This window comes from Sminthopsis crassicaudata, chromosome 2 (assembly GCF_048593235.1).
Source record: "Sminthopsis crassicaudata isolate SCR6 chromosome 2, ASM4859323v1, whole genome shotgun sequence".
Lineage (NCBI taxonomy): Eukaryota > Metazoa > Chordata > Mammalia > Dasyuromorphia > Dasyuridae > Sminthopsis > Sminthopsis crassicaudata.
The window spans coordinates 515,158,523-515,184,538 of NC_133618.1; the positions used below are offsets into that span (position 1 = coordinate 515,158,523).

The 26,016-nt window shown below is 36.6% G+C and overlaps 1 protein-coding gene across 2 annotated transcripts in view; it reads left to right on the plus strand.

The window, feature by feature from the left end:
* The window catches only part of LOC141557955 (chymase-like), a 103,586-nt gene that overhangs the window by 41,478 nt on the left and 36,092 nt on the right, over positions 1-26,016 (plus strand). The window lies entirely within an intron of this gene.

Here is a 26,016-nt window from a genome sequence, read left to right on the forward strand (position 1 = left end):
CAGACAAATCACTAAATGGGCCAAGATCTTAAGTGAAGAGATCTTTGTTTCTATTGAGTCTGGGAACAGTAATGGGGAAACAGAGGGGGAAAACATTTTCCATTACCTCACCCACCTGATGCTTGTCTTTGCCTCCATCTCACATCCACATATATTCAACATCAGTCTTCTGAAGTGTTATGACTATTTATTACATGTATGAACGTTTTTAAATCTTTCCAAGTTCTCCCATTGAAGTCACTGAATGTATACATTTGTACTCTCATTTCTGCTTATCTCACTCAATCCATTCATACTAGTTTTCCCAGGTTTCTCTGAACTGTTCCCATTCATAAATTTTATGGAAGTATAAGAATATCCCATCACATTCATATGACATAATTTATTCACCCATTGCCTAGATGATGAGCATTCACTTTGTTAGCAGTTCTTTGCTACAACAAAAAGTGCTGCTAAAAGTATTTATGAAAGTGTTTTTTTTTTTTTCCTTTTTTCTGAAGCAATTGGGGTTAAGTGACTTGCCAAGGTCACACAGCTAGGAAGTGTTAAGTGTCTGAGACCAGATTTGAACTCAGATCCTCCTGACTTCAGGGCTGGTGCTCTATCCACTGCGCCACCTAGCTTCCTCAAGAAACTAGGTTTTGATAGAAATAAAGACAGTTGCAATTTACCTGTATTGATATAGGAATTTTTAAGCCTTGTCATTTGTGGCCTGGCAAACTCTCTAAAGATTTCTATACTTTGGTGGGGATACCACAGGATTCCAAATATGGTCCTTAGCTTTTTCTGATTAAAAACTTAATTTTTTTCAGTTTACTCAGAAGCAATCAAATTCTGAAAATTTATTATACTAATGAAGCTCACAGGATATAGATCAATGAGCAGAAATTCATTAGGATTATACTTCTTCCAGTAGTGGATTCCCCTTTTGAATAGATTTAATTCAGAAAAGCACAGAAAGGAACTCAATGGCCTTCTAGTCTAACCTATACATAAAAGGAATGAATCTCTTCACCTGACATAGCACAACTGACTATATAACCTTTGCATAAAGACATCCAAGAAAGGGGGATTTACAAGTTCTTGTGGCATCTCTTTTTACTTTTGGATAGCTCTGCTTGCTAGGCAGTTATTCCTGATATGTAGCCTTAATTGTTAAGATGTCTTCCTTAAATAGAGTCAAAAATCTTGAAAATTGCTACCATGCCCTTAAATCTTTACATTCCTATATCTTTCAAGTAGCCTTGAGCTCTGCCTAATTTTCAATGGGCACCTACTGAGAGGGATCCAGAAGTTCTAAGAAGAATCACTGTCACAGCTGCTTATTGATTATATATATATAAACATCTCTTAAATTGAATTTTGAAACACTTGCAATTTCTAGCTTTGCTTCACAAATTAGGTAGTCATGGTCCAATGGAAAGAACTCTGATCTTAGAGTCTGAACAACAATCTTTGGTTCTGACATTTATTGATTTATATTTCAACACTGTGATACTAGAGAAGCCATTTTAGCTCTGAGCCTCAGTTTCCATCCTGTGCTTATCTTATCAGCTGATAAAACCTAACAATCCCAGAAACATTCAGATTTTTCCCTGGGGACTCCTAAGACCAATAGGCTGGACCTTTTTGATTCAATAGCATCAGGAACACATTGCCTTTCTCCTTAATCTTGCATATCTCTACTTCACTAATGACTCATTTACAGTCACAAACTCTGAGTTCAGTTTTGTCTAATACAATGAAAAAAAAACTCTATTACAATAAACATGAGGATATAAGATACAACTGAAACATCAAGAGCATCCCCAAAATGAAAGCTCCTTGAAATTGTCATTACAAACATCCAAGGTAAATTTACATTATAAGATCCCAGTTTATCCCCTTGCTGATATATTGTCTCTGTAGTAATTCTTTCCAGTCATCATAAATTCAGCCAAACATCTAGTGTACCAGAGTTTCCCCCCGCCGCCCCCCAGCAAAAGTTCTCTTGACACTAAACAGGTCAATATATTTATAGGAATACCTTCTCCATTAAATTCCTTGAACTAGAAATAGTTGAACTAAGTAGCTTGAACTACACTTTTGAAGAAGATAAAGTCTGACTCTGCAGTCTACAAACAAGATTATGATCTGACCATGAAGTCAAGTGAATGGTGGATGGGAGAGGGAAGGCATTTATGTGATGTATTTTCTCTACTCCCCTATTACAGAGACATTCTAGGGAAGACAACTCACTGAAGTTTCTTTACTGTCTTGATCCCCTTCCCCCCAGAAGCAAGTCAGTTAATTTGGCCACCATTTGCATTCACCAATCTCTTTTGCCTTTCTCCTTTCCTAATGGATTGTGCTAAGCTTATTATCTTTAGGTTGTTTCCCAAGAGGGCCTTGTGATTTGGTCATTCCCCTTATCAAATTTCTTTGTGCATCAGGTTGGGGATCGGTGTTGGGGGAGATAGCATCACTATCTCTGATCACATCTTGCAGTTATACAACAGGTCAACAGTCTTCTATCTAGGGATCTGGGTGTGTTGGTGAAGGTCATTATGAAACCAACAGTTCTTTCTCTACTGTGTCCTCACGTGGAGATGATTTGATCTGGATCAATGATTGTCTCAGAGACCTCCAGACTGAAGCTTTGTCTTTATTCCCTCATGTCTGTGTGCTTTTCTCCAGCTGGTTCTACTCATCAGGATCCAACTGATGGGGCCTCTCATAACAGTCATTTATACCACAATCATCTTTTAAGGTTACAAAATATTTTCCTTTGAGTAGAAATATTATTGTCTCTGCTGGAGGGGATACTAGAACTGTTAGATAGATGATATTCTAGAGTTGTATCAGGGCTGTTGCTGGTTGGTGAGCTTTCAGAGTAGAAGGCCAGAACTGTTTAAGGAGGAGTGAACCTGGACCATGTTGTAAAAATGGAGCAGGTTAAAGCTTCTGGGCCAACAGGTATTGGGGTTAAACCCATGAGTGGCTTTGTCTAGTTGAAATAGGGAGAAAGTCTCAAAAAAAATTGGTGTGATCTCCATTTAAGATATAAAGAAACTGAGGTTTAGGGAGGTTCAACAATTGAACCATATTTGCGTGGCTTATAAGTATCAGAGCTGAGATTCAAACACAGAATTCTATATTCCAGTTTTCTTTTCCCCAATGCACCTTTCTTTCTCTCCTCAAACATTTTCCTACTTGCATTTTGTTCCTTGGCACAACATTGATTGGGTTTTGCTATCTTTTATATCTTGAATGGAGAAATTGTGTTTTATGCCTCCTGACTTCTTCTGTCCCTGGCAAAGTTTATTTCCAAGTATGCAGCTATGTATGCTCTTAGGATAGAACTATTAACTTCTCTCTTTCTACCTTTCTGTATGTCTCTCCCTCCTCCATCTCCTTTCTCCTCCAGTTTGTGTTCTAGGTTTCAGAGAGGTCCCTAAGGTTCCTTTTGTAACATACTACAAAATGTGCTCCCCTTTCTCTTTCATGTCCTCCTATAGTTCAGGGACTAATTTGATGATATTTCTTTTATGTAACTATTGGAACAACCACCAGGCTTTCCATTTGGTCTACAGAGGGAATTGGGCTGGGCCAGAACATAGAGACCAACATTGAATCTCCAAGAGAATAATACAACTTACTTTAAGTATACTGCCTCAAAGACAGGATATAGGAAGGAAGAAGGCTAAGGAAGTTTGGCTAAGTTCTTGGATAGACTAGTATTGTTGGCTCTAAGAATTGTGTTTGCACTATTCACATGCAGATGAAGATGGGCAACCCCATAGGGGACTCTAGCTCTTTCTGTTCTCTTCTTCCATTTGCTTCTCTGTTATTGTTTGGCTCTTGGTGATCCCATTTGGTGTTTTCTTGGTGAAGATACAGGGGTGGTTTGCCATTTCCTTCTTCAGCTCATTTTACAGATGAAGAAACTCAGTTAAGTGATTTAATGAGGGTCATGCAGCTAGTAAAGGTCTGAGGCTGGATTTGAACTCAGGAAGATGAGTCTTCCTGAATCTAGGCCTGGTGCTCTAATTTTTCTTTAAATCAGGGAAGGTAAGTCATTCTGTCAAGAAGCATTTATTAAGTGTTTACTGAGTGATAGACACTACTAAATGCTGAAGATAATAAAAAGGAGTAAAAACCACTTCTTACCCTTGGGAAATTCACAATCTAATGAGTGAGAAAATAAATTAACAAATATGTACAAGCAAGCTGCAGCCAAGAAAATATCGGAAATAAACAAGAGGCAAAACACAAGAATTAAAAGGCACTGGGAAAGACTTCCCATAGAAGGTGGGATTTTAATCAGAAGTGAAGAAAGACAGGGAGCTCAGAGGGAAAAATAAGGAAGAAATGCATTATAAGTATAGGGGACAGCCAGAGAAAATATGCAGAACCAAGAGATGTAGTGTCTTATTCATGAAATAGCCAGGAGATCCCTAGGAGAAAAAGTGAGTAATGTGAGTAATGGTGGTAGTGTGCATGGAAGATATAGGACTGCAAAGATGGGTACATGGGTGTGTGGATATGTTATGGTTTAAACACCAGAGGATTTTTATTTCATCATGAAATTAAAAAGGAGCCATTCAAGTTCATTGAGAATGGAGCATGAAATAAAACTATGTTTTAGGAAAATCACTTTGCTGGTTAGGGGAATTAACCACAGAAAATAGAGAAGATTTTAGGGTGAAGTAGATTGGATAAATCTTAGAGTCTCAAATCCCAATTTAATCATTTGTCTCAGGGGAGACAATTTGTGTAATAATTGGAATTTTTTTATTTCTTAGATGGGGATGTACACACACATATGTGTGTGTTTGTATACATATAAATATATATACATAATTATATGTATATATGTCTACATGTGTAGATATATATATATATATATATATATATATATATATATATATATATGCATAAAAAGAACTTACATTATAATGGGCAAGATAACATCAAGAAGATTATATCCTAATCGTGGAGATAACATCAATGTCAGCTAAGGGGAAATCAATGGGAAAATAACAGGGATAGTGAGGGCCACAGAGGAGCAGATTTATATATTCTATGCAGGAACAGTGGTTGCTGATTTGATCATGGTTCCAGAACTGGAGATGAGGCTATTGGTGGGGAATTTGTATGGGAAAGTTACTTACAAAATGATCAGGTGGTCGGGCTATGCAGAAGACACAGCTGGAGAGAAGGGGAGTGAAGCTTGCCTGGGTTTGCCTGAAATAATTGGCCAGGAGAGGTAGTTACCAATAAGGACAGCAGTGTCCCAAGGTGAAAATTCTGGAAATGGAGGATTAGGGCCTGAGTCGTGCAGACTATTAATTGTTCACTGTAAGCATTTACCCCTTGGAAATCCACAAGCAATTCAAATGTGAGCTTGATTTATTATTTTATTGAATATTATTATAGAGCAATGGCGTCAAGCTTAAATGGAAACAGGGCCAATAAATTATAAGTATCCTTGGGTGGGCCATATTTTTGAGTTTAAAAACCCAACACTTTTTTGATTTAAAGAAGAACACAAAGCAGATAGGAAATCATTTTTTGGTCTGGCTTGGGCCTTTGGAGTTTATTTAGTAGGTGTGTGTGGGTGTCTGACATGGTCAGATCTATACTTTTGAAGGACTACTTTGGTAGTAGAGGAATGGACTAGAGTAGGGAGAGACTTGAGGCAGGAAGGCCAATCGACAGATTATTGCACCAGCCTAAATGTGAGACAATGAGGGTCGGCAATAGTGGGAGAGCAGTGTTAGAAACTCAGCAAGAGACTTAGTATCAGTTTTGTGCTAATAAATGGGACAAAAGTGGTAACATTTTCTGAAGCAAAATCTGATCCCTATTAGTACAGATATTCTCTGGAACATTTGTTGTAGGTGATGATTTTTTTCCAGGTTAGATTTAAAATTCTTATATTTACCTAGGTTGAGAGAATGACCTTTTGCATGACTTGGAGAAAGGGCTGGATGAAATTGTGGCAGTTTAAATTTTACCTTTTATTAATATCTTTCTGAAGCCAAAAGAAATTTACAGTTAATTTTGATTCAAAGATAATTGTTGTGTTTCTCCTATTTCCCATCACCTCCCCAAAAGGCTGCTGTTTAGAGGTGACAAAAGGAAATAAGACATTTTATAAAGGAAACAGGAAATACATTAGAGATAATGATGTTGTTCAAGACCTCCATGGTTCAGGATGTCCTTTATGCTGTTGCCTGGAGCTCAGTTGTTTAGCTGGAAAAATGAGGTTCACAAAGCTAATAGTAGAATTGACAGTCTTTTGTACTTCTGGTTTCCTTAGGGATTTGGAGCAATGTTGGGAAAGTAGACAGTCTAAAAACTCCTGATCCTCCATTTCTTTCTTCACTTTCTTTTCTAGCTTCCCTTCTCCCTCTATCTTCCCATTCACTTTTATATGTGACTTAGGTTATAAGGATCTGGGTTGGAGGGAATGATTAAAAATAATTCCACTTCTTCATATCTCCCTCTCTGTATCACCCATGTTCTGACTTGTATCCTCAATCCCAACAGATCATGTGTCCAGAGGCAGCAAAACTTGGAGTCTTCCATTCAAGGGAGCCTCTTATTTCCTCCTTTCCTTGAATTTGCTTCATAAATTAAGACAATGTTAGATTAGCATAGAATTAAAGTATCTAATCCTGGGAAGGCCCTTGGCTGGGAGTTGAGGAACAGTTTTTCATGGTCATCTTCTGGAAGTCAGTGTAAACTCCAGAAAGGCAAAGTATGACCACTGGCATGAACCAATCCACATGCACATTAATTCATAGTGTCAGAGATATTTAAGGGTGTTCAGTAGCCATTTAGACCAGACTTCACTGAGAATCATTCCTATGACACAGTGGTCCTCAAACTTTTTAAATAGGGGCCCAGTTCACTGTCCCTCAGACTATTGGAGGGCCGGACTATAGTAAAAACAAAAACTCACACTGTCTCCGCCCCTCAGCCCATTTGCCATAACTCTAGGGGCCTCATAAATGTCCTCAGCCCATCACATCTGGCCCGAGGGCTGTAGTTTGAGAATCCCTGCAGACAGCTCTAACAAGTGATTGCTCTGACTCTGCTTTAAGAGCCTCGTTAAGCTCTATATTACACTCATCTGAGAGAATGAGTTTCCATCACTGAAGTACAAAAACTCAGAGACTTGAGAGATTTATGATGAATCAGAGCACCCAACCCAAGGATTGCTGCCAGATCTCAAATTGCCACTGGTACCATCACTTACTTTTGGTTATTATTGGTTGATTTTTTATATCTACCACTCAAGTATAAAAGTGGGAGGAAGGCAGAGAGCAGTATATTTCCTCCCTTTTCCTCTTATGCATAACCTCTTTTTCCTAGGATTGTAACTTGTATGAATGATTGAAGTACGTATCTTCTTCAGTGTGATGGAATGTAGCCCTTAAGCCACAAACCTTTAAGATAACTCTCAAGATAAGTTATGTTATGTAGATTGTTATATGGATTTGGGGCATTAATGGACCCACCTTGTTTGCTCTGGCTTCCTCTGTACCATCTATTCCAAAGTCCCATTTGCTGTCTTCTCCATAGTCCTTCCCTTCTTTGAACTACTTAGTTATTTATGTTCTCTCTCCTTCCTTAGATTACCTTCCATTACACTTATTTATTCACATGCTTTGTACCCCAATAAATAAGTTCTCTAAAGGTCTTGGCTTTCATTTTTATTTTTGAATTCCCATGGCCTAGGACGGTATACCTACCACATACTCTGCTCTCCAGGAATAATGGCTTTTTTCTTTCTTTGCCCTTAGCAAAGGGCATCATATCTCTAAATTATGGGATGCCTTCCTTGAATGGAATACTCTCCTCATTCTGACTTGTGGCTTTCTTCAGTGTTCAGCTAAAATCCCATCTTCCCCAAGAAGCCTTTCCAGTCCCTCTCAATGCTAGTGCCTTCTTTCTATTGGTTATCTTCAGTTTATCCTGCACATACAGTTGTCTTCATTTTTTCTTTCATTTCACATGAGGTTCCTGAGGGCAGGGACTTTTTTGCTTTTATTTGTATCCTGTGCCTGCATATAGCAAGTGCTGCTTATGGACTGACTGCCTGCATATGGTCAGTACTAAACAAATGTTTGTTGAATTGAGTTAAAAAGTAACTGTATATGTTATCACCAGAATAAAATCTGTTATCTTTAAGGTTTACACAGAAAAGAGAAGCTGTATTTATGTGATACATCCAGAAAAATGTGTTCTTTAAGGAATCCAGCTCTCCATCACTAGAGATGGATTATGGGGAGAAAATAGCTGTTGTCCCAATTCAATGAATAGCTTTACATTGCTTAAGAAACCCTTTAAAGGTAGGATCATGAGAGGAAAAGCAGCTTTATGGAAAATCTCAGAGCATAATCTCTCACCTTGTAGGTGATGTATGAAAAGAAATTCATGGCAGATAAACAAAACCTTCTTGGTGAATCACTTGGCTTTCTTTATCTTTTCCCTTTTTTAAGGGAAAAGGACCCACATGGGCAATAATGTTTGTAGTAGCCTGTTTTGTAGTAGCAAGGAGTCAAGCCTAGAGTTTTGAAAATATCAGAACTCATAGATTCCTGATTCATTTGTTTTTTAAACTTAGGTTGTTCAATGATGAAAAATGTTTCAGAAAGTAAACTATTTATCAATCCCTGAGTTAATAACAAAGGGCCTGCATGCAATGTTTATTGAATTAAATTAGATGCTTAGTGAACTGGATTAAGTTTAAATGAGTAGGATGAAATAACCAGTCAGTGGTATATACATGCAAATATATATATATATATATATATATATGTATATATAACCTTACTTGTTAATACTTTGAAATTACCTTGTGTTAATTCATTTATATTTATACATACACACCTATGTATATATACATATATATTTGTATACATATATGCACATATATAAATGTATATGAATACACATATTCTATATCTTTCTCCCTAAGCATAATATAAGTAGACAGAATATTAACTGTATAATGTGTTATAGAGAAGAAAAGGACATTGCATCATATACCTTATCAAACTGGCTTCTGGAGGGTTTGCTATCTTTTTCTGTTAAACCATGCATACAGAGATAGAGTACAATGTTCCTTTTTGGGTCTGTTCCCCCCCCCCCATCTTCAGTGTCTTTCCCATAAAGTGTCTCTGATGAGGAGCATCTCAGAATCACAAAGGAACAAGACAGAGGTCTTCTGCAGGGTGGATAAAAACTTCCAACATGGTCCTAAAGCAGAATAAACTGTCATAATTTTATATATAACAATAATTAAATCATTAATTATGTTGTCTAATTTGTAACAACTGTCCTTCCTATGGTCCCCAAAGCTGAGTGAGGGTGTAGAATGACAGGAATGACAATTCCTCCTTATCAGTAAAGCTTTAGATTTTTCCCCTCATCACCTGAAATTCCAATTATTATTTTTTAAAGATTATTGATACTTTTTTTTTCCCACTCTTCACTGAGTCTTTGCCTAACATACCCCAATATCTCTCACAAATCTTACCTGCCTTTGTAACACAGAAAAACAATGAAGCAAAACCAATGCCAAAATGACTGGTTCAGAAAGGATATGCAACATTTTGCATCTCCAGTATTCCCATCCTTCTACTGAAAGAAGAGAGATATGTTACATGCTATGCTTTTGGGTACAGCTGAAACTTTTCAAAACTCTAGGCTTGGCCCAGAATGGTCTCTTTAGGAGGTTCCCAGGAAATTATTTTAGTGTGGCTCTGGGGGGCAAGTTGAAAAGAGGGAACAACTAAATACATTTTATGAGGGTAGGAGAGTAGAGTGATATGGAATTCAGAGTCTCCTCTTCTATGTGAGATTTTTCTATAGAGGGAAGAAAGTCAGCTTTGCTTCAGGATTTTATGTGACAGTCATTGCTTAATAATTCAAGTTTGCAATACTTTTCAAGTCAATTCAATAAACATTTATTAAGTGTCTATTTTATGTCAATCAGATAACACTATGTGCTAAACTCTGGAGTTATGAATAAGAAAAAGAGGCAGTCTCTGTTCTCAAGAACTTACAATCTAATGGAGAAAAGGCAAATGGTAGAAGGTACCATTACTTTGGCCATTTCATTGGATGACATACCCTGAGAAAACTGCCTCCACTTAAAAGTAAGTGTTCAAGGTAACAATACAATATCATAAAGCAAATTGATTAAAAGAAAAAAAAATCAAGGCATGGAGATGCTCCATCTGGGTAAAGGTAAATGTGAGAAGCAGCAGAGGCTTAGTGAATAGAATGAGCTAGCTGCAGTGTCAGGAGAATCTTCATCTCACATGTGATTACTTTGTGAGCCTTAGCAAGTCTCTTGACTAGTTATGCAATCCTCTAAGACTATAATTTGTGGAGTAGGTGCTTATCTACATTGGTGGAAATCACAGATTTTATTTATAAAAGAAGGCTTTGTGTTTCCTTTATTATAAAATAATTATTTTGAAGTATAGCAAGGATTTTCCCCTTTTTAACTAAAAATGATAATTTATTATTTATAGTTAATGTTCAATGAAATTATTTTCAATCAAATTTATTTCAATCAAACATAACGCTTTTTTTTCTTTCAAACATAACGCCTTTTTTTCTTTTTTAAAATTTTATTAATTAATTAATTAATTTGTTTTACAAACATTTTATGTATAGGTAATTTTCCAGCACTGACAATTGCAAAACGTTTTTGTTTCAACTTTTCCCCTCCTTCCCCCAACCCCCTCCCTCAGATGGCAGGTTGGCCAATACATGTTAAATATGTGAAAGCATAAGTTAAATACAATATATTTATATGTAATGTTCTGTTGTCTCCAGAAACTGCCGATCGATCGCTCTCTGGGATGAGATCTGCTGTCTCAACTCAATCTCCCGGCCAGACTCTTCTTCCTGCAGAGAGCTGTCCCAACTCTGGCCTAGAGTAGACTCCTCCAGACCCAATGTTGCCCTCCTTTTAACCTCCCAGAGAATGGGCATGTGAGAACTCAACCCGCCTGGGGAAATACTTCAACCAATGAACTTCCTCCTCTTAAAGGTGCAAACTTATTTTAAACATGTAAACTACACCTCAGAATTTCAAAGATGTAAATTCCCTCTAAAGGCCTGAACCAAAGGTGTGAACTCCGAGCCAGAGAACTGTCCAGACAACCTGAATTCTCACCTTGTAATCCCAATTATCAGAGTACTATCCAGACAACCTGAGTTCTCACCTTGTAATCCTAACATGCATACATGTCCAACAGTTATTTTGCTGTACAAAAAGAATCAGACTTTGAAATAATGCACAATTAGCCTATGAAGGAAATAAAAAATGCAGGCAGACAAAAGCAGAGGGATTGGGATTTCTATATAGTGGTTCATAGTCAGCTCCCAGAGTTCTTTGGCTGGGTGTAGCTGGTTCAGTTCATTACTGCTCTATTGGAGCTGATTTGGTTCATCTCATTGTTGGAGATGGCCTCATTCATCAGAATTGATCATCACATAGTATTGTTATTGAAGTATATAATGATCTCCTGGTCCTGCTCATTTCACTCAGCAGCAGTTCAAAACATAATACTTTTAAAGTGTTATTTAATACACTAAGAGTCTCTGTACGCAGTAGTCTGACCCTTTTCAGGAATGAAAGCTCAGTTTCTTGTAATTCTGTTTACTTTGATAGTTATGTGTCTGATCCAATAGCAGGAGGCGCTGGGGACAGTCCTGAGTTGTTGTTTCCTCACTCCATCCTTTCCCCCCCTTCCCCCCATTAGGCAATTGGGGTTAAGAACTTATGTTTGAGAGGAGATTTGAATTCAGGTCCACCTGACTTCAGGACTGATGCTCTATCTACTTCCACACCTAGTGGCCACCAATCCATCCTTTTTTAAAGCTACTACTACCTCTAGTCCTAGCTTAGTCCTTTGGTGAGTGGCAGAAGGGTGTGTGGCTAGTGTGGACTTATCTTAGAATCTGGCTTCCAACCTATCAAGGAAACTCTGCCTTCTTTTCATTTGTTGTATTTCAGTGAATCCCATTCACATGGACATAGTATTACAAGTCAACCATAAGTATGGCTTATTTGTATATGGTCTTAAGGAGTTGTTACTCCTTAAATTAAAGAGTATAAAGGATTACAATAAAATACTAAAAAACAAACACCCAGTGGGCTATATGCCAGCCATTATCAAGTCTTTTGCACACACCTAATCTATATAGACATACTCCCAAAGCAGAAGGTCTCAATATAGTCTGTAAATCTAGACCCATTTGCTCCCATTGTGGTCAGCAAGCATCCCAAGTGTTGGATTTCACAAATATCCACAAATAACAAAAAAACAAAAAGCAGAGACTATGGGAAATGTTTAAATATGATAAACTAATAGATAGATGGGGAGGCACATTCATGGTCTAATTTTTCTTTTGAAGAGTGACAGTAAAGATATTTGGGACCTAGAGCATCTTGACTCCTCTCTGGCTCCTCCAAGGTAGCTCCTGGTAGTCTGGGCTCAGACCCGATTCTTCCTCACATCTCTTCTTCAGTGCCAGCCCTTCATCTTAGGCTACTTTCCTGCTCATACTATCTCACTGTTTGTTTCATGACCCAACTCCTGTGCACTAGTACAGCCTTTACAGGATGATTTTGTCCTGGGACAGGAGCAAGGTAACCAGAGCTGACCTTCTGTTCAATGATCATAAGCACTTCCTTTGTCCCTCCTCCTCTGTCCATGAAAAATGTGCACATCTCCTTGACATGCCTTACACACACAGACACACAGACACACAGACATACACACACACACACACACACACACACATATTTGATTTTATCTCTTCAGCTCTCCCTGTAGTGTCTTTTGGCAGCCAAAGCAGGTCCCTTCTCCTTAGTCATGGCACAAGGAAAGTGAAGGGAAGGTGCTACAGTATAAACTCTAAAATGTAAATAGGAAAACAGAAAAGATAATGGTTACAAACTAAGCAGTTAAATTCTCCTCTTTTGGCTCTGTAGAAGTATATCAGAATATCCTGCAGAGTCCTGAGGGTTGACAACATGTCCATCTATTCCATCTTCCTCTGAAAGTTTAGATTTAACATGCACAAATAAAGAGATGTTTAAAAGAAATAAGCAACAACAGATGACAAAAGGGGATGGGAGGGAGGGAAGAAAACCTTTGATTTTTAGCTCTTACCTTATAGTTTGGAATCAGAAATTTATTTTATTCATTTTTATATTTTGTTAATTTCCTCTCTTTAATTTTCATTATTTATAGGAGCTTGAAAGGTTGAGAAACTGGTAGATGGGCACTTCTATCAGTTCTTTTTCTTCCTCACTTCTCTTACTGTGTTAGTCTTTGGAGAATACTGGCTGTAAGCTCATCAGGTCCATCTCTCAGGAATTGCTGGTGCGTATTTGAAGATACAAAAGCAAAGGTGAGTGGAAGAAGGAAGTATGGAGCTCCTGGGTTTAGAGGATACTGATAGAACAGGAAGAAAGTGGAATGGGATAGATTGAGAAAATAATACCCTAGTTACAATGACTTTGTCTGCTTTGCCTTTGTGTGGGAGATGAACATTAAAATTTTTTAGTTTGACATCTTTGTATAATCTCCATTTTGAATAAATTCTTTTCCTTTCCTCTTCCCATCAATGCATTATTTGTAATAATAATAACAATAATCATGCCATTAGTTTCTTTCCGTGCTTAACTTTTTCAGGAGAAATTTTTGTTGTGTGTATTTATATAGTGTATGCAGGTATGTGTTGGCTGAGGAACTGACAGGTTGGATTTACAATACTTTCAACAGGTGAGATAAGTGCTATTGTTCAGTTGTCCCATTTGCATCTGACTCTGTGACTCATTGTGGGATTTTCTTAGCAGACCAGAATGGTCCTTAGTTCTTTCTTCAACTCATTTTGCAGATGAGAAAAGTGAGGCAAAGAAGGTTAAGTGACTTGCCCAGGATCACACAGCTAGTAAATATATGAAGCTGTATTTGAACTCAGGTCTTGCCTCCTGGCCTGGCCAGCAGTCTCTCCATTGTGCCACCTAGTGTCCTATACTTTTGATTACATCAAACTAAAAAGTTTTCTGCGAGCGCACGCGCGCGCACACACACACACACACACACACACACACACACACACACACACACAATAATACAGCTAAGATTAGATGGAAAGCAGAAACTTGACAAATTTCTTTGCAGCAACTCCATTAAAGGCTTCATTTTTCATACATAGAGAGAATTAACTTCAAATTAAGAATAGGAATCATTCCCCAATTGATAAATGGTGAATGTATATGGACAGTTTTTAGAAGAAGAAATCAAATCTCTCTATAGTCATATGACAAAATGCTCTAAATCACCATTGATTAGAGAAATGCAAATTTAAAGAACCTGAGGTACCATTGCACACCTATCAGATTTCCTAATATGACAGAAAAGGAAAATAAGTATTAGAGAGGATGTGGGAAAATTGGATCACCAAGTATTAGTTGTAAACTAATCCAGTTATTCTGGAGAATTAATGCTCAAAGGGCTATACAATTCTTCATACTCTGTGACCTAGCAATGGCCACTACTAGGTCTATATTCCAAAAAGTTCAAAGAAAAGGGGGAAATCTATTTGTACAAAAATATTCATAGTTGCTCTTTCAGTGATGACAAAGAATGGAAAGTGAAGGGCTGCCCATCAATTGGGAAATGGCTGAATAAGTTGTGGTATATGATTGTGATGAGATACTATTTTGCTATAAGACATAATGAGCAAGATTGGTTCAAAAAAATCTGGAAAAACTTACATGAGCTGGTGCAAACTGAAATGAGCAGAATGAGAACATGTATAAAGTAACTGCAATATTGTAGGAATGATCACCTATTAGTGAATTAACAATTCTCAGAAATACAGTGATCTAAGACAATTGCAAAGGACTTCTGATGAAAAATGCTATCCATTTTAGAAAAAGACCTAATGGAGTTGAATGAAATTGAAACACACAAACAAGTATATTTATGTATACATATACTTTATTATTCTTTTTCACATTTGTATTTTCTTTTGCAACATGTTTAATTATGGAAATGTTTTACATAGCTTCATGTGTATAATTATATTAAGTTGTCTTCTTAAGGCATGAAAAGGGAGAAGAGGAAGGAAAAGAATTTGGAATTCAAAATTTAAAAAAAAATTTAAATTTTGTTTACATATAACTGAAAAAAATAGACAACAGGAAAAAAATTTTAATTTAATAGTTTTTATTTACCAGATATATGCATGGGTAATTTTACAACATTGACAATTGCCAAACCTTTTGTTCTAATTTTTCCCCTCCTCCCCCCTCCCCCATGGCAGGTTGACCAATACATGCTACATATGTTAAAGTATAATTTAATACAATATATGTATACATGTCCAAACAGTTGTTTTGCTGTACAAAAAGAATCAGACTTTGAAATAGTGTACCATTAGCCTGTGAAGGAAATCCAAAATGCAGGCGGACACAATTAGAGGGATTGGGAATTCTATGTAGTGGTCCATAGTCATCTCCTAGAGTTCTTTTGCTCGGTGTAGCTGGTTCAGTTCATTACTGCTCTATTGGAACTGATTTGATTCATCTCATTGTTGAAAATGGCCACATCCATCAGAATTGATCATCATATAGTATTGTTGTTGAAGTATACAACAATCTCATGGTCCTGCTCATTAACAGGAAAAAAATTTAAAATATGACTAGAGAAGATTTTTTTTTCTATCTATAGCATTGTTATGGTCTTCCCTTCTCTCTCTACCTTGATTGGCCAGAGAAGAAAGAAGTTGTTGAATTGAGGGATATATCACAGAAAAAAATTTTATTCCTCAACTGTACCTATTTCATTATCATTTTCAGAGCACCAATGTGCTTGGTCATGTTAATGTTTACTCTGGTTACACTCTAACAAACTGAGTTCTTGGGATATTTTCAATGTCAGATGATGCCTATTTTGCACATTTTTTATGTGTACAGAATGGAATTTGGTGCTAGAAGAGATTAAAAAAAAAGGATTAGAAGTTATAGGCATATATTCAGAGAGTTAAAATTTATTTGAGAAAATTTTGTTAAAAATTAATTTTATTGATGCCTTTTGTTTTACATCAGAATAATTTTTGGAAATTTCTCTCACATGTCTCTCAAAACTAAACCCTCCCTTATGATAAAGAAAAACAATTAAATAAAAATACTTAATATAGTGTTGAATCCAATGTCATATGTAACCTTTTCCCCTCTCTGCTACAAGGGAAGAGGTATGTCTTAAGATCTGTACTCTGGAACCCTTTGTTTTTTAAGTAATTCAGAGTTTGATATCCTTTCAATGGTCTTCCTGTTTACATTATAGTCACTGGGTACATAATCATTTTGGTTTCTTTGTGGTTCATGTCAAAGTTTTCTGAATTCTTCATCTTCATTATTACTTAATGGACAATATTTTATTATGGTATATTCCTATATTATACTTATTCAAACATTTTCTGAGTGATGGATACTCGTTTTGTTTCTGCCCTTTGTCTTCCACAAAAATAGTAATGTTACAGATATTTTCGTATACATAGGACTTCTGTTTCTGCCTTTGACCTCCTTGAAAACAGATACTCAGGAGGAGGAGGAGGAGGATCTTAAAATTGTAAGAATAGTTAATTTTCTCCACAACTTCATGCTGATACACAGAATGGTTTTATTAATTCTTAGTTCTACTCACAGTGTATTAGTATGGCTTTCTTCCTACAACCCTTGCCAGTATCAACGGTTTCCATTTTTGAGGGGGCTCATGTAATGCTGGAGAAACTGAAGCCAGAGAGAGATTAGAGAGTATTTAATATTTTATTTGAAAGGGAGAGATTTACTGGGACCAAATGGATCTATGGTTTGGTCCCAGGGCTGAATGAGACTATCCTCTCCAAGAATCCAGCAAACAATGAGAGTTCTAAATAACACATATTCACGTGGCTCAGACACAGGGGGGTAGACTGAGACAGGGGCAGAGTCAGGGTGCTGAGAGCAGGAACGGGACTCTCACAAGGTGGGGTGAGCCACCAGGAGATGGGATGACATAATGGGGGGAGGCACTGGAAATGGGGAGAGGCACCTTGATAAGATGGTATCTGATATTCTGATAGCTTGGGATGGGGAGAAGCATTCTAAACATATTCTAAAACATAAAATCTTTTATCCTTATAAAATATTCTGATGATTAAGAGGGAGGGGTGATTTTGCAAGATTGAGAAGAACAAGTATAAACTAAGGCAGAACAATTGGGGAAACCGAGGCAGGACAATTTAGGGAAACTGAGTTATGATAATTAGGGAAACTGAGTCAGGACTACATTCCATATTCTCTTCTGAATATTCAAATCATTGAATTACCTTCCTCTAGAAGGTCTTAGCACCATAATTTAGACCAACCCTATGTAAAGCAAATAAACCAAAATAAAACTAGAAAAATGTAAGGAATTATGGCAAGGACAAGTCTCTCCCTGATAACCTCAGAGTTAATCAACATTACAAAAGGCTTCCTGTTGCAAGCATGTCAAGTCCTCTGCAGTTGGGGAGCATCTCAGAGAATCCAGTTTGAGATAGACAGTTCACTGTGAATTAGGTTTGTAGTCGTTTGTGCATTTAATTCAGTCTCTGCTTATACAGGGAGTAGCAGTGCTCAAGATAATCCTGCTGCCCATCCTAACCCTAATCTGTCAGGGACTCCAAAAGGGGGGAAAAGTGGGGCCTGGAGTAGCTCCACCTGTCCTCTCTCAATAGAACAGGAGCTGCTACTAGGATCCAGATTCCTGAGCAGATTTTGCAGTTAGACCAAGGCAGGCAACTCCAAACTCTTAGAGGCCTGATACCAAACTGCAAGGTCCTTTGAGAATGCTGAAATACAAGTTAAGAAACTGGGGTAACAGGAGTGGAGAAACAGATCAGAGAGACTGCCAGTCCCAAGACAGGTGTCTGACTTCTGATTATTTCTAAAAAATAATTCCCAACACTGAGTATGCCAGGGAAATTTCAGCAGAATAAGGGATTTCAAAGTTAAAATATAACTGGTAAATTGTAGCCCAGTAATTTTTAAACAAGGAGTAAAAATGAAAAAGACTGCTTAAAGGATTTCCAACTCTGTCTAAACCAATGAGATAGGGGGTGGGGCAGAATTGCCTAAGAAAAATATACCAGTTTCCTCAATTTTCTATCATCTCTTCCTCTTTTTTTCTCAGGGAAAGGAATTATCAAATAACCATTCCACATATAAATCCCAAGAGTGAATCACAATTTCTATACATAACAGACTAGTACAGTAAGTTTCCTAAAACTTCCTCAAACACAACAGCAATAGTTACAGTTTTGACAATTTCCCAGTTTTAACAAATCTTAAACACAGTGATACAGTTAAAATTTTAACAATAATTCAACCACTTTCCCACTCCCCAATATCAGTCCAAATTACATCAGGAGGAGTGGTCTCTCAAAAATTGCTTCATGCTGAGGATGATTCCAGATGCTCAGTCCAGGGAAGGGATGGGCATGGCCATGCTGCCTGCTACCAAAGCTTCAGAGAGGCTGATCCATGTCTCAAAAGCTGTTCAATATCTTTAATTTGACCAAAATCTAGAACAACAACAAAAAACAAAACAACCCACCCCCCCAAATCTAACAAATAAAGGTTAGAACAGTCTGAGATAGAAAGACTTGGTTCACCAGACTGCTGTACAATGTGAAGAGCCAGCAACTTCCTATGTGAAGAGATGGGTTTGCTTAACAGGGCATGCAAATGGCTGTCAACTACAGGCCCAAATAAATAGCAGTTAGGTCTCATTGTGCTAATTGTCCTCTCATTAGTTGGAAACTTTTTTTTTTTTTTAAACTTGAATATCAAAAATACAATATCCAGTAACGGATAAATGATCAGACTAAATATTTATTTGCAAAAGTATTTAGGATATGATGATTACATATAACCATGTTGGAAACAGCAAGGTATGACTTAATTGAATTGCATTAATAGTTTCTATTGACCATTGCTCTGCTCATAGAAATCAGTCACAGGAGGAAAAAAAAATGCAGGGATATAACCATAACATAACATAAGAGTTAAAACTCAACTTTCAGCAAAACAGGATAAAATAGCTTTAATTCATTTTTGCTCCAGTTAATTGTCCCACTAACTGTCAGAGGGTGGAGCTTTAAAACTCCCAAATAGCATTATCTATAAGCCCAGGAAACTTTACATCTTATAATAATATCCCATTAACTAACGTTTCAAATAAATCCTAAACAGATATTTACCATAACCTTATATTTATAACAGTAAGAATTTGTCTCAGTAAGTTCACTTCTTTCATATCTAAGTAGACAGTTTCATAAGTGAACATTATACATACAAATCAATTTGCTTTTAAAAATACCCAATACATAGACAAATTTCCCAAATTACATATTATCCATAATAGAAACATTTTCAAAAGGACAAAAAAGAAAAAAAAACTTATTAATTTCAGAGGCTCTTTAAATGACCGCAGGCTGACCCAATACAATCAATTAAAATTTAGACAGAATATCCTATACAGAACATCCTAATATCACATAAAAGAAACCAAGAGGTTCTTAAAAATATTAAACTTTTAGAAATGCCATAACCTCATATTTATAACAGTAATAAATTGGTTTCAGTAAGTTCATAAGTTATCTTTTATATTTAACAGAAACATTTTCAAAAGGACAAAAAAAACCTATTATTTTCAGAAGCCCTTTAAATGATGGGCTTAACCTCAGGATACCATCAATTAAACTTACACAGAATATCCAATTCTATGTAAAAGAATCTTAAAGATTCTTTAAAATATCAATTAAACTTTTAGAAATAGCCATACCAAATTATAGATCACATTTATGACTATATTCCTCAACCAAGAAAACCATTATGTATCAAAATAAACAAATATTCAGTCAATTAACTTAAAAATGGGCCTACCTCTTGAAATTATTTGCCAAAACCAAGCCTCTGCAGAAAGCAGCTGCAAAATACATCTTTAAATTCCCAATAATATAAAACTGCTTTTGCTATCATATTTCATATAATGAATTTCATTAAACATCCTAGTTTCTTTCTCTCCCTTTGGCCCCACGTGGCCATTATTCCCAATGGACTTTTCCTAAGAGCCAACTTTGGCCAGAGTTGGAACCTTCAGAAAAATCAGACCTCCCTTGCTACATATTTTACCTAATTAGAAGCATATGACAAGCAAGTTAACAGAACTTCACTTCAAAAGCTCTTAAGATCTTACACTCAAAGATAACTAAATCTAGACTGCATATGCCACAGTAAAATTATTTCCCACAATTTTAAAACTGCCCAAAAGAATACTCAGAACAAATCTGGCATGCAAAGGCATAATAACATTATTTCCCACAATTTCAGAATCATCCTAAAATTCCTAATCAAATATTTTCCAGCCAGAGTTCAAAACAATTAGCATGAACTCCTTTGTTCTCCAGAGGCCTTATCTAGGTTCTCAATGACATATCTACACGTGGCTCGGACACAGGAGGTAGACTGAGGCAGCAGTGGAGTCAGGGTGCTGAGAGTGGGAATGGGACTCTGACAGGGTGGGGTGAGCTCCCAGAGATGGGATTACGCAATGGGAGGGAGGAGCCCTGGACATGGGGAGAGGCATCTTGATAAGATGGTATCTGATATTCTGGTAGTTTGGGATGGGGAGAGGCATTCTGATATTCTAAAACATAAGATATTTTATCCTTATCAAATATTCTGATGATTAAGAGAGAGGGGAAGTTTTGCAGGATTGAGCAGAACAATAGCTGAGTCAGGATAATTAGGGAAACTGAGTTAGCACAATTTAGGGAAACCAAGTCAGGATAATTAGGGGAACTGAGTCAGGACAATAAAAGAGAACTGTGGCACAACACTCACTTTTAAGTTATAAGGTGTAAGGTGAAACCCCAGAGCTGGGAAGATGTAAAATATAGATGAAGCAACAATTATCATTATTTAATCATTGATTACTAATAATCCAGACTTGAAACTTTATAGTCATCTTATACTCTTTCTTTTTTATTCATTGTATTCCTTCACTTCCTCCCAATATCTAATTAGTTGGCTAGTCCTGCCAGTTTTACCATCTGGATATCCTTCCTTCTTTGCAATTCCTTTCCTCTCCTTTGACCTTCCTGAACCACTTTAGTTCAGGCCATTATCCCCTTTGTTCAGGGTATTGGATTTCTAACAATTTCTAATTATTTAACCTGTCCTTAATTTCTCTCATTTCTTTAAATGCATCTTTTCTACTTTGCCAAGCTAAGCTGTCTAATATCAGATAGAAAGTTTCTACTTCCCTTCTCAAAAAACCTTTCACTAAACCTTTCCCATTGCTAATGGAATAGAAGGCATACATCTTAGCCTATCATTTGATGCCCCTGTAGTCCATTTCCAAATAACATTTCCAACTTAATGAATTCTCATTCTATTCATGTGCTTTCTACTTTGTGCTGCCGTTCCTGTCTTAATATTTTTGCATGTGCTTTCCTCCATGCCTGCAAAGGTGTTCCTCTCACAAGTCACCTTTGCTTTTCTTCATGATTCAGCTCTCTTGCCTCTTTTATGCAACATTGAATTTTCATCCCCGGAGTAAGTAGATGTCACTGAGAAGTACCAGATCTTCAAATAAAGGTACAAAATAAAATAGAATTTTTTTTCCTGCTAAGGCAATTGGGATTAAGTGACTTGTGCAGGGTCACACAGGCAGGAAGTGTTAAGTGTCTGAGGCCAGATTTGAACTCATGTCCTCCTGACTTCAGGGCTGCTGAAGCCCTATACCAACTACATCTACTACAGCAACTAGCTCTGGCTCTGCTCTGCCAAAGTACTCACAAATAGGAATGGATTCATTCATTTTGGAAAATAATTTGGAACCACGGCCCCAGAGTCACTTCACTGAATACTGTGCCTAGGTATGTATCCCAAAGAGATCAAAGAAAGAAGTTATTTACTAAAAAAACCAATAGCAACTCTTCTTATGGTAGATTAAAAAACCCCAAACTATCTTGAAACTGAGAGGATACCCATCAATTAGAAAATGAACTAGTTATGATATGTGCAAGTTATTGGGAATGAACAAATTATGGTATATACAGAAGATGTGAGAAGTAATTAAGGGGACGGATTTAGAGAAACTGAGAAAGACTTGTTTGAACTGAGCAGACTAAAGCGAACAGAAGCAGGAAAACAATTTATATAATCACATCAAAATATTGTAAAGACAAATAAGCTTGAAAAACAAAGACCTTTGATCATTGAAATTATTACCAATATTTCAAAGGACTGATCTTGAAACATGAAGTCTACTTCATGACAAAGAGTAGAATGAAACATCTATTTTTTGGACACGTCCAATATGGGAATTTCCTTTGTGTGTCTCTGCAGATTTATTACAAGAATTTCATTTTTCCTTTTCTTTTTCTTTCCCAATGGGGCTAAAAATGGGAAGGAGAGAAAATAGATCTTGTTAAGTAAGAAAATATAATGTAAAAAATCTTAAACCATGAACATCTCAACCTTTCATCTTCTATAAAAACAGGGTAGCACTGGGTAATTCTATGCTGCCTCCAGCTGCCTATCACAAGTAAGAGACAACAGCCCTTTCTAAAATATATCCATCTCGTGCCTAAGATGAGAGGAAAAGATAATGAGAAATATTGGAGGGGATGGAGGAAAACTGTGATATTAATACATTGTTGATAGAGTTGTGAATTGATTTTGGAGAGCAATTTGGAACAAATCATTAGCATTACTAAATTACCTCCTGTGAGAGTTTCAGTGGCAAGGTGGCCCCAACGTAGTCTCACAAAGAAAAGGTCCCACTCCTTGTAAACCAGGAGATTTCTGGAGAAAGAAACCTCGCCCTGGGGCACAGCCGGCCTTCACTCAGGCTTTAGAACATCTGCCTTGTGAGACAGCTGTCAGAGTTCACATCATACACTACCTACAATATTGACCTGGTTCTGCTTGTTTCATTTAGCATTAATTCACTTCTAGGCCTTTCTAAAATCAGACTATTCATTATTTTTTATAGAATGATAATATTCCATTATTTCATATACCATAATTTATTCAGGCATTCCCCAACTGATGGGCATATAGATGTCATCTTCACAAGACACACAGATTGGAATCATTTTCTCCCTTTCCTTCTCCCCATCTCCCCCAAGAAGGCTACAATTAGTGTGGATGTGTTTATACATGCACAAACACATAATATATGTTTCACACATATGTACATATATACACATAGATATTTATAATCATACACTTTCATATACATATAGAACAAATACATTTATGTGAGAAAGACCACACTATGCTTGTTTGTCCTCTGTTTCTCTGAAGATGAATAACATGATTCCTCTTAAGTCTAAGTATTCACATAATTTTCTAAATCCTCTAACTCATTTCTTATACCATAGCAATATTTCAACTTTATTCGGTCTATTTTAAATATTCTAAAACAATATTAATATGGCTAACATACAGTGCAGTTTCCTTATTTTTCTTTTTTGACTAAATATCTTTTAGCTTTGACCTTGTCTTGAGATGATTACTTCCACTTTTCTAATAATTTCTATTCCTGATATTTATGTTTGTGTTTCCTATCCCTTATATCTTATCTTATTTCCTAACCCTGCTGACTCCCATCTGCTATCTTGCCTTACTATTACTTAATCTACCCCTTTCTCCAATGATGTCTCCCTTATCTTCTCTCCCCATCCTTCCCTTTTCTCTTTATCACATTTCCATTAATCTACACATTAATCTACCTCCCCTTAACCTATTCCATATCCTTCTTATATTTTTATAAAGTTAGAGGACTTTTACATACATATATAATATATATGTATATATGTAGAGGGCAGAACTTTGGAGAAGTATACTTGAAAGAAGTGTACTTGAAACAAGATGTTAACTCAGTGGAATTGATGACACAATGGTTACCTAGTTTACATATATTTAGTACTTTAACATAGGGTTTACATATATTTAGTACTTTAACATATATGTATATATGCATATGTATGCATGTATATATGTCTATATGTACAGGTGTATATGTGCGTGTATGTATGTATATGTGTGTGTGTATATATATATATATATATATATATACACACACACACATACATATATATATTGCTAACTCATTAGCCCATTCTTAGTGATAATAAACTGCTAGCCTGCCTCCCTGTCTAAGTACTCTGTATCACTTCTTGCTCTCAACCTCATTCACTTAACATAATCACTCTTTTTACCTTTTCTACATAGTTTTGCTTTTTAGAATCAAATAATACTCAACTCTACCCCAATCTTTCTTTCAGACAATCAAATTGCAATCAAATTGGAATTAGTCTTGGATGTCTACCTTCTTTTTCTGATGGGTCTTTATGTCAAATTTTCTGTTAATTTCAGGTGTTATTATAACAAATTTTCTTAAAAGTCTGGCAATTCATTGACTATGTTTTTTTTAAAAATTCGGGATTATACTTACTGTCACTGGGTATTATATTTTCAGCAGCAGTCCCAGCTCTTTTGCTCTTCAACATATAGTGTTCCAAGATCTGCTGTCTTTTAATATAGTCATTGCTATATCTTGAGTAATTGTAATTGTGGCTATACCATGTTTCAATTATTTTTCTTGTTGCTTGTAATATTTTCTCCTTGACCTGGGGGTTTCTGAATTTGGCTATGCAGGATGATATTCATAACTCTGAGCTACATTTTCCACTTTGCTTGACAACCCAAAACAGCTGTATCAGTGAATGGTAGAATGGATTTTTTAGACAATCATATTGTAGTCATCACATTTCTCAGATATCAGGGTTGCATGATCCATCTTCCAACAATTGTATTTTTATCTAAATCAATTCTGCCCTCCCCAAAAGGGAGAGAAATTTCCAGTCCAGAAATTTCTTAAATCTGGCTTTAGGAAACACTAACCTGATTTGGATGAATTATTTTTGGATATAGCTCTAGCTAATCCTCTCTTTTCCTTCTTTTTTCTATTCTCTATGCAGAATTGCTGAGACCTTGAATCTTTTGTCCCCACAGAAAATTCTATACAACTCAGAGAAATACTTCAGGTCCCCCTCTACTTACTTTAAACTGTGATTTTTGCATAATTGACTGCCCTACAAATGTTTTATGGAAACATACAGATGCCAACCCTCCATCCAATGTCTCCATCCTCTCCCACCATATGACATTAATCAAGACAAAGAAAGTCCTCAGAGAAAATGGAGCAATCTCCAGTAGGGAGTAAGTAGTTGTCAATAGACTTAACATTGCACTACTACATAAGAGATTAAAAGAATCAGGAAGAAGTCTACAGCACACTGAGCAGATTCTCCAAAGAGAGGATAACAAAATAATGTGGACAAAACCGCATAAGCTGAAGAGGATATGAGTGCTAGCTACCTAATGAATGCCTCCTGACTCCTGGCCAGGATCTGAAAAAGACCCACAGAACTACTAGCACTGACTTGTGCTTTAGAAAGACATCCATGCTTCTACCAGCAATAGGCTCTTTGAAAAGCTGTCTCCTAGCAGTCACAGTTAGATCTCTAAGCACAATAAACTGGAAAAGTACATTTGCCTCATCCTGGAGTTCAGAGGAAGAAGCAGATGGGGAGCTTTCCCAGACTCACATGGTGAAAAATTAACTAATATGAATGATGGAGTATTCTTATACCTCCCCCACCAATCCAAAACATCAAGAGATCCCAATTTCATTGAAATGGGTCTTCCCTCTCTCTATTTACCTTGTAGGTTCCCCATGCCTTCTCATTTCCTTCTCATGTCTGTGTACTTCCCTCCAAGGAGGGATATACTGAAGCCAGCTTATAAAACCTTGAGAAAATAAATTGTTAAATTGTCATTGTAAGCATTTTTCACTTGGATATCAATAAATGATACAAATTAAT